Genomic DNA, 9,030 nt, shown 5'->3' with positions numbered 1-9,030 from the left:
CTTGGATTGGAAGAATATTGTTAAAATGACCATACTTCCCAACGCAATCAACAGATTCAATGCAACCCCTATCAAAATAACAATGGCATTTTTCACAGAACTAGAACAAATAATTTTAAAATTTGTATGGAAACACACGCAAAAAAACAAATAGCCAAAACAATCTTGAGAAAGAACACCAGAGCTGGAGGAATCACACTCCCTGGCTTCAACTCTACTACAAAGCTACAGTAATCAAAACAGTATGGTATTTCTGCAGCTAATTATGCCAACTGCTCTATTTCCTGTGGGGGACTGGTGTGCAATGGCTGCAAACAGCAGCCTCTTTGGTAGTGTATGCAGCATGTTGTTTGTATGAATTGCCTTAGGGGACCTTGCAGACAGCCCTTCCCAGTGGATATTCATGTCTGGCATGCTGTCTCCAGTCTAGGCTCCAGACAGGTATTTGTGGTGCCTTTGGAACAACCCAGGGCACAGTGATCAGGGTCTACGTTGGCCAGGTCATCATGTTCACCCACACCAAGACACAGAACAAGAAGCATGTGACTGGGGCCCTACACAGTGTCAGGTTCAAGTTCCCTGGAGAAGACCCACATCTCCAGAAAGTGGAGATTCACTAAGTTTAGTGCAGATGAATTTGAAAACATGGTGGCAGAAAAGCAGCTCTTTCCAGATGGCTGTGGGGTCAAGTACATCTCTAATCATGGCCTCCTAGAAAAACGGCAGAGCTGCACTAGTGACTGCCTCGGTGGTGTTCTCTCCTTACTCACACCCACCAATAAATCCTACTTTCTTGTCCAAAAACAAGAAAAAAAAAAAAGTATGGTACTAGCACCAAAATAAACACGTAGATCAATGGAATAGAATAGAAGATCCCAGAAGTAAGCTCACACGCTTATGGTCAATCAATCTATGACTAAGGAGGCAAGAACATACAATCGAGAAAAGACAGTCTCTTCAAAAGTTGGTGCTGGGAAAACTAGACAGCTACAAGTAAAAACATGAAATTAGAACATTCTCTGACACCATATACAAAAATAAACACAAAATGTATTTAAGACTTAAATGTAAGACCAGAAAGCATAAAAACCCTAAAGGAAAACACAGGCAGAACATTTTTTGACATAAATCATGGTAATATTTTTTTGGATTTGTCTCCTAAGGCAAAGGAAAAAGAAGCAAAAATAAACAAATAATTAAACTTAAAAGCTTTTGCATGTCAAGGGAAACCATCAACAAAATGAAAAGACAACCTACAGGATAGGAGAACATATTTGCAAATGATGAGATCAATAAGGGGTTAATATCCAAAATATACAAACAGCTCATACAACTCAACATTAAAAAAAAAAAAACAATTAAAAAATGGGCATAAGACCTGAACATTTTTCCAAAGAGGACATGCAGATGGCCAACCAGTACATGAAAAGACGCTCAGCATCACTAATCGTCAGGAAAATGCAAATCAAAACACAATGAGATGCCAACTCACACCTGTCAGAACGGCTGTCATCAAAAAGAATACAAACAACAAATGTTGGTGAGGATGTGGAGAAAAAGGATAGTGGGAATGTAAATCAGTGCAGCCACTGTGGAAAATATTATGGGGGTTTCTCAAAAAACTAAAAATAGAACCACCATACGATCCAGCAATTCCACTCCCGGGTATATACCCAAAGAAAACAAAAGTGCTAATTTGAAAAGATACATGCACCCCAATGTTCACAGCAGCATTATTTACAATAGCCAGGATAAGAAAGCAGCCTAAATGCCCACCAGCAGATGACTGGATAAAGAAGATATGGTGTGTGTGTATACACATGCACACACGCACGCACACACACACAGTAGAATACTACTCAGCCATAAAGAATAAAATTTTGCCATTTGCAGCAACATGAATGGACCTGGAGGGTATTACACTTAGTGAAGTAAGTCAGACAGAGAAAGCCAAAGACTGTACGTTATCACTTATTTGTGGAATGTAAAAAATAAAACAAATGAATATAACAAAACAGAAATAGACTCACAGATACAGAGAACAAACTAGTGATTACCAGTGGGGAGAGGGGGTGGCAAGCTAGGGGTAGGGGATTAAGAGCTACAAACTACTATGTATAAAATAAATAAGCCATAAGGGTATTTTGTACAGCACAGGAAAAATAGCCAATATTTTATAACTTTAAATGGAGTATAATCTATAGAAATTTTGAATCACTATATTGTACACCTGAAACCAATGTAATATTGTGAATGAACTATACGTCAATGAAAAAACCTTTTAAGAAAGTATACAGGAGGATGTGCACAGGTTATATGCAAATACTACACCATTTCATATAAGGGACTTGAGCATCCTCAGATTTGGGTACCCAAGGGGGTCCTGAAACCAAGCCCCCGGGATACCAAGGGATGACTGTATTTCAAACCACAGTCAATCCTCATTACCCTCAGGGTCTCTATTTTTGAACTCACCTACTCCCTAAGTTTAACTTGTGATCCCCAAATCAGTCCTCGAGGTGCTTTCGCAGCCCTCGTGGACATGCTCAGACCAGTGAACGCTCGGCTCTCCCAACGCCCACATTCCCAGCTGAAGAAGAACAAGGCGCTGCTCTACCTTCGCGCCCCAGCTCTCAGGCTGTAAACAAACGTTCTTTTCATGGTTGATTCGGTGCTACATTTTTTGCATTTTTGTGCTTTTCCTTGGTGATCACCTGTTTAAAACGGCCCCCAAGAATAAGAGCTGAAGTGCTGCCTAGGAGTCCTGAGCACAAGAGGGCTGTGATGTGCTTCACGGAGAAAATTCCTTGGGTGACCTTCATTCAGGTACAAGTCACCATGTAGTCGGCCATGAGTTCATCGTTAATGTGCCAGCAGTACATACGAAATAAGGCATCTTTAAACAGACGCACGTATCAAATAAAGGTACCTATTGATCAACTGACAAAAATGTGACCAGAGGCTGGCAGGAACCTACCTCCCTTCTTTCCCCGGGAGCTCACTCTTCATCAATTCAGTGTTTGCTGGGACGCGATAGAACATAACTACTGCAAATAATGAGAATCTACCACATCCAACAAAGGACTGGTATTGAAATATATAATCAACGGTAAAAATAAACAACCCAGTTGGAAAGGGGGCAAAATTCATGAGAAGTCATGTCACCAAAGAGCACACATAGGTGGCAAATAAGCGCATGAAAGGAGGTTCAACGCCATTTAGCCATCGAGGAGAGTTAAAGTGAAACCACCGTGACACACCCCGCATGCCTATCAGAATGGCTAAAAATTAAAATTAGTGAAAACTGCAAATGCTGACGAAGATGCAGAGAAACTGGATCTCTGGCACAATGCTGGCGGGAATGTAGAATGGTGCAGCCACTCTGGAAAAGTTTGCAGTTCCGTATAAAACTAAACACGGAGCTACCATATGACCCAGCCATTGCTCTCCTGGGCATTTATCCCAGAGAAATGAAACTTGTGTTCTCATGAAAACTGTATACGAGTGTTTATAGCAGCTTTATTTGTAATCACCCCAAATTGGAGGCAACGCTAATGTCCTGGCACAGGTGGATGGTTGAACAGGCTCTGGAGGGCCATACCATGCAATCGGGCTGAGCCACAGAGAGAAATCACCTGTTGATACAGCCTGGCCAGATCTCCAGGGAGTTATGCGAGTGGAAAAAGCCAACGTAGAGGTTATTGTAAGATTTCGTTTACGTAACACGTTTGAAATGACAGACTTTTAGAAATGGAGAGCAGATCGGCGATGCCCAGGGGTTAGGGATGGGTCAACATGGGTGAGCCAACAGGACCCTGTGGGATGGAGATGTTCTACGTCTTGACTCTAGTGGAGACACGCTAACTTCCCCATGAGATAAAACTGCACAGAACTCAACACATGTACACCAATGAGCACAAAGACAATGGTGGGCTCTGAACGAGGCCATCAGATGGTAACAGAGTCAATACCCCTGTGTGATACACACCAGCACGTTTTTGCTAAAAGTTACCCTGGGGAGGACCTGAGCAAGGGGTATTGACTCCCCTCTGTATCATGTCTCACAGCTGCAATTATTGGCAAAAATCCCCATTAAACGAAACAGCCCAGCACAAGGTGATGGGGTACCTGGGGTGGGTCAGAAGAGGTCACACAGCCTCAAGGCCCTGAGCCCGTATCTGCGAGCAGCCCTGCCCCCCGATGCTCCTCTACATTAGTCTGCCTCCTCTCAGTGGTGCCCTCCTCTGTGCTCAGGACCCCCAGGCCACACCCCACCTACTCCCACTGAACACCCAGTCGCCCCCCCACCCCCACAAAAATAGCCAGTGCAGTGCCACCCCAATTCCTCTAAGCCCCATGTGCTTTAAGGTAAACCCAGTTTTGCCCCGCCCTGCTGGCACCCCCTCACCCCTCAGCCAGGGGCTCTCCCTCAACCCCCACTCTGCTCTGGGATAGTGCCAGCCAAGCCTTTTGCAAACCCCTTCCTCAGTCTCTGTCCTGTAACCCTGCTCCAAGCCACACTGGCCTCGGCTGTTTGAAGGGTATTCCAGATGTGTCCTCTGTCTGGACACAACACATATGCCCCCCTGACCCCTGCCCCTCATGTGCCCAGTCCCCCCAGGGTGCTCCATCCCCCTCACGCACTCTGATCCTGTCCCATCGCCCCCAGGTGTACCCCTCATTCATGCATCTTGACCTCGCACATGCCTCATCCCCTCAATGCACTCTGGCTGTGCCCTATCCCCCAAATGTGCCTGTTCTCCATACGCACCCCAACCCCGTGCTCTCCTCGTCTCTCCAGTGCTCTCCTCGTCTCTCCAGTGCTCTCCGACCCCATGTGCAATTCATCCTCACACTTGCCCCATCCCCCAGTATGCCCTGACTCTGCACTCACTCTGTACCGCAATGTGCCCCAACCCTGCCCCATCCCCACAAGCACCCCAATCTCACACAAGCCCAGTTCCCCCAATGCACCCCATCCTTGCACATGCCCCGGTAACCCCATGAGCCTGGTTCCCCCCAACACAACCCATCCTACCACGGACAGCCCATCCTCCCTCTTCACCCCATCTCCACACACTCTGTCCCATTCTGTTTAATTCTTCACTGCGGAGCTACGGCAATCCAGTATACAGTTACTTTTCTTTTGTGGCTTGTCGGCACTCAATAATTTGTTGAATGAATGGATGAGTGAAATGTAGACCAGAACTCAGCAATTTCCAGATTTTTCATCCACAGGGTTCCTGCTATCATTACCTTCCCTGACGAACTTCTCATTTTGCGAGCTTTCTGGCATGAAATCTATTTGGAAGTACTTCATTTTTCCCACAAACGCTAACGTGACCCAAACTGAATCAACAGTTGAAAAGAAACTGAAGACGAGGACGCTGAGTTGATCAGGTGCCCAGACCACAGAGAGTGGGGGAATGCCCCTTCAGCTCCCCGTCACGCACAGCCAGGCATCTGCCTGAGATGCCTGAAATGTAGACACCAAATCCCCAAACGGCAATCAGCAAGACTGACAGCACCAGATGTTGGCACTGGGCTGGCTGTCGGTGGGAGCATTAAATGGACTGGTCGCTGTGGGGGAAGGCAGGCAGCTGTTTACACACACCCTCCCTCCTCCGTGTGGCCCCACACACCCACCCCGAGGCGCTGACCTCATGAGTTGAAAGCCTGTGTCCACAAAGGGCTTGGTCCTGTGTGGAAATGAACACAGGCTGCTGGAGCAGAGGATGGCGTGGGCTCAGATCTCGCTGCAGCAAGGGAGTCAGAGGCAGTCAGGGGCCGCAGAGCCTCCCCATGGAAAAAGGGGAGGCCTGCGGGCCTGGGGACCCAGAGCGACCGACTAGGAGCACCCTGCGGGACTGGTCAAGGGAGCATATTTGGCTTTCTCTGGTTGGTCCTGAGTTGGAAGTGGAACAAAAGATAGGGAACACACATTATTGATCAAGTCCTGTGGTTTGGGGCTGATTGCTAATTACAGGGGTTATTTGGCTGCCTGGATTGTTGCTGGAGATGGCAGTCTGATAGCCTGCAAGTTCAGCTTACAGCAGGCTGGCTTTCCGGGTTGGCCACTGAAGACGGTGGGTTGGTTTCCCGGTCGGAGGGTCAAAGGTCATGGGTCAGAGTTCTACTTTGACAGATGGTCCGGCCATCGCCCGTTTGTATGCTCACTGCTGCTTTCCTCATAACAGCCCAAAGTGCCAGCATCCTGGGATGGGGGAGGGGTCCCTCCATAGGAGATGGAGAAGCTAACTGTGGTCCATCCACTCAACCAGGCCCACTCAGCAATAAAAGAACTGCACCGGGGACACACGCACAGTGGAGGAGGGTCCAAAATGTGCTGAGAACAAAGCATCCCTAGAAACCACAGCACTGTGTGCCTGCATCCACGTGAAGTTTTACAGCAGGTTCAGTCCATCCGTGGTGGCTGGGGCACAGGGCCTGGCTGGGAGGGGCAGGAGAGAGCAACCACATGTAGCTCATGGATGTCCCAGACCTCCCCAGGGTCTGGGCTGCACAGCTGTATGTATTTTTCAGAATCCCATCAAATAGCACGACTTGTGTGTTTCACTATATGCTAATTTCACCTTAAGGGGAAAAAATGAACCGTAACTGGTATTGATTGTCAGGAATGAGCGGGGCCGAGGACTGCCACTTGCTTGGAAATGCATCAGAAATTAAGAAAGGCCAAGTGGGGGCAGGGAGTAGAGAGAATTCGGGTGCGGGATTGATGCCCAAAGGACCAAGCGCAGCAGCAGCTCACTGAGAATGGGGCAAGTCCAGGGGTGTTTACTGCGAAACTCACACTTCCTGTGTTCATTTTTTTCATAATAAAATGTTGGAGGAAACATGTCTGAACCTAATGGAGGAGGAGGAGTCAGCAGGGCCAGTGACTCCGGACCTACCCATCCACCAGCCTCCACTGAGATAGGCTGGGGGGATCGTGCTGGCCTCTTAAAGTGGGGTTTCTGTCCCACTCAGTCTCAGCTCCCCCACTTGATCATTTTTCTCAAACCTATTTATAAATACTCCTGAAACCAGTGGCAAGTCAAGAACACAGCACAGCTGGCTCAGTGCCACCCACTAGGAGGTCAGCATCCCACCCCTGCCCACAGTGAGCCACGAAACCTGAAATGCGAGCACGAGACTTATCTGGAAGGCTTGCACTGAAACATCACCATAGCTAAAAAAGAGAGAGAAGAACCAAGAAAATGTACTGGATGGCCATCGGTGGCCTAGCTGAGTCAACCAAGGGCTACTGAAGATGCCAGGAAGCCACAAAAAACATCCATGGTGATGACAGAGGAAAAAGTGCTCAAGGTACGTGGGGGGAAATACAGGACATGAAACTGATGTGTTATACACAGAACCACCTCCGCTACGCAGAGAAAGAACACGGAGATAAACCCAGAAGAAAATGGGACAGAGTATGTATTTTTAAAAGAGAACTTCTGGAAAATCAAATTACCTGCAGCACCAGCTGGGAGAGGAAACATGAAAAGGAAACACAGGGGGGTGGAAAGAGAGGGGTTTTCTAGAAAGGCCAGGCAGGGGGAGGGTGCAGACCCAGCCACCCACCCTGCCTCCCTTGCAGCCCCCGGGATCCTCCTCCCACTCCCACTGCCCTGTTGATTCAAAGTATTTGGCATTGTCGCTCCTCTGCCTTTTGGTTTTTCACTTCATTATTTCCTTCTTTTTATTCTCTTTTAGTCTATTGTGTTGTTATTTTGCTAACTTCTTAAGTCAGAGGCACAGCTGCTTAATTTTTGGTCTTTTTCAATAATATGACTCAAGCTATAAAGCTCCCCTGATAAATGTACACCCACAACCAAATTTTGTTGTATTTTCATTGACATTTCATTTCTAAGCAGCTAATGATTTGTGATGACTTTTTTCTTTGACCCATGAGGTAGTTAGATATGACTTTTTTAACTTTCAAGTGATGAAGGTTTTTAGTTATTGGTATCTTTTTAAATAGAATTGTAATCAAAGGAATCTCCATGAAACCAGTTCTTTGAAAGCTGTAAACGGGAGAAGGTACATAGCTCAGTGACAGTGTGCCTAGAATGCACAAGGTCCTAGGTTCAACCCCCGGTATCTTCATTAAAAAAATTTTAAAATAAGTAACAAACAAACCTAATTGCCTCCCCCTACAAAAAAAAGAAAGTTGTGGAAACTTTAGGGCCAAGAACAAGGCTAATCTTCATACACATTCAACGTGCTTTTGATAGAAATGTGTACTCTCTGATTGCTCAGGGCAATGGTTGATGGAGGCTTTAGGTCAAGCTTAAGGATTATGTTATTATCACCCTGTCTTTACTGACTCTTGTTAATTTGATTTGCCAATTAATGATGAGAAGGATTTCTGTAGTTTTTTTTTCTGTGACATCAAATACATGGTGTCTTCCAACATCAACCAACTCTCCAGTTGTCTCTTTGACCAGGTGTCCAACAGTTCAACTCAGTTCTGACACTAAGTTCCTGAGTTAGCATCATACCCCATAGGTTGGGACTCAGCCCACAAGACTGCCCCCCACTTCAGATGCCAGTTACCATGGGGTGCCCAGCCCACCAGTGCTTCTGTTCAGCTTGGCTACAAATTCAGGCGTTCCCGCGTTCTCCTCAGATTCGATAATTTGCTAGAATGATTCACAGAACTCAGGAAACACTTTACTTAGGTTTACTGGTTTATTACCCGAGTTCTGGATATAACTCAGGAACAGCCTACTGGAAGAGACATACAAGGCAAGGTATGGGGTTTCAATGACCTCTCCGGGCACCACCCTTCCAGCCCCTCCACGTGCTCACCGACCTGGAAGTTCATCACATCTCCTTGTTCAAGAGTTTTTAATGGAAGCTCAATCTCCAGATCCCCTCCCTCCCTGGAGGTTGGAAATGGGACTGAAAGTTCCCACTCTCTTATCACTTGGTCTTCATTTTGATGCCATCTCGGGGCCCACCCTGAACCTTCTCATTAGCATAAACTCACTCCCAAGATAGGTACTATAAATACCAACTTTTAAA

At 46.6% G+C, this 9,030-nt stretch overlaps 1 non-coding gene across 1 annotated transcript; it reads left to right on the top strand.

Moving 5' to 3' along the window:
- Positions 1 to 253: 253 nt before the first annotated feature.
- Positions 254 to 386, top strand: LOC116152373 (small nucleolar RNA SNORA70). The gene has a single exon (XR_004136012.1). It is a non-coding gene; the product is annotated as a small nucleolar RNA SNORA70 (small nucleolar RNA).
- Positions 387 to 9,030: the final 8,644 nt, after the last annotated feature.

This window comes from Camelus dromedarius, chromosome 3 (assembly GCF_036321535.1).
Source record: "Camelus dromedarius isolate mCamDro1 chromosome 3, mCamDro1.pat, whole genome shotgun sequence".
In the NCBI taxonomy this organism is placed as follows: domain Eukaryota; kingdom Metazoa; phylum Chordata; class Mammalia; order Artiodactyla; family Camelidae; genus Camelus; species Camelus dromedarius.
This window is presented reverse-complemented; position numbering and strand designations above follow the sequence as displayed.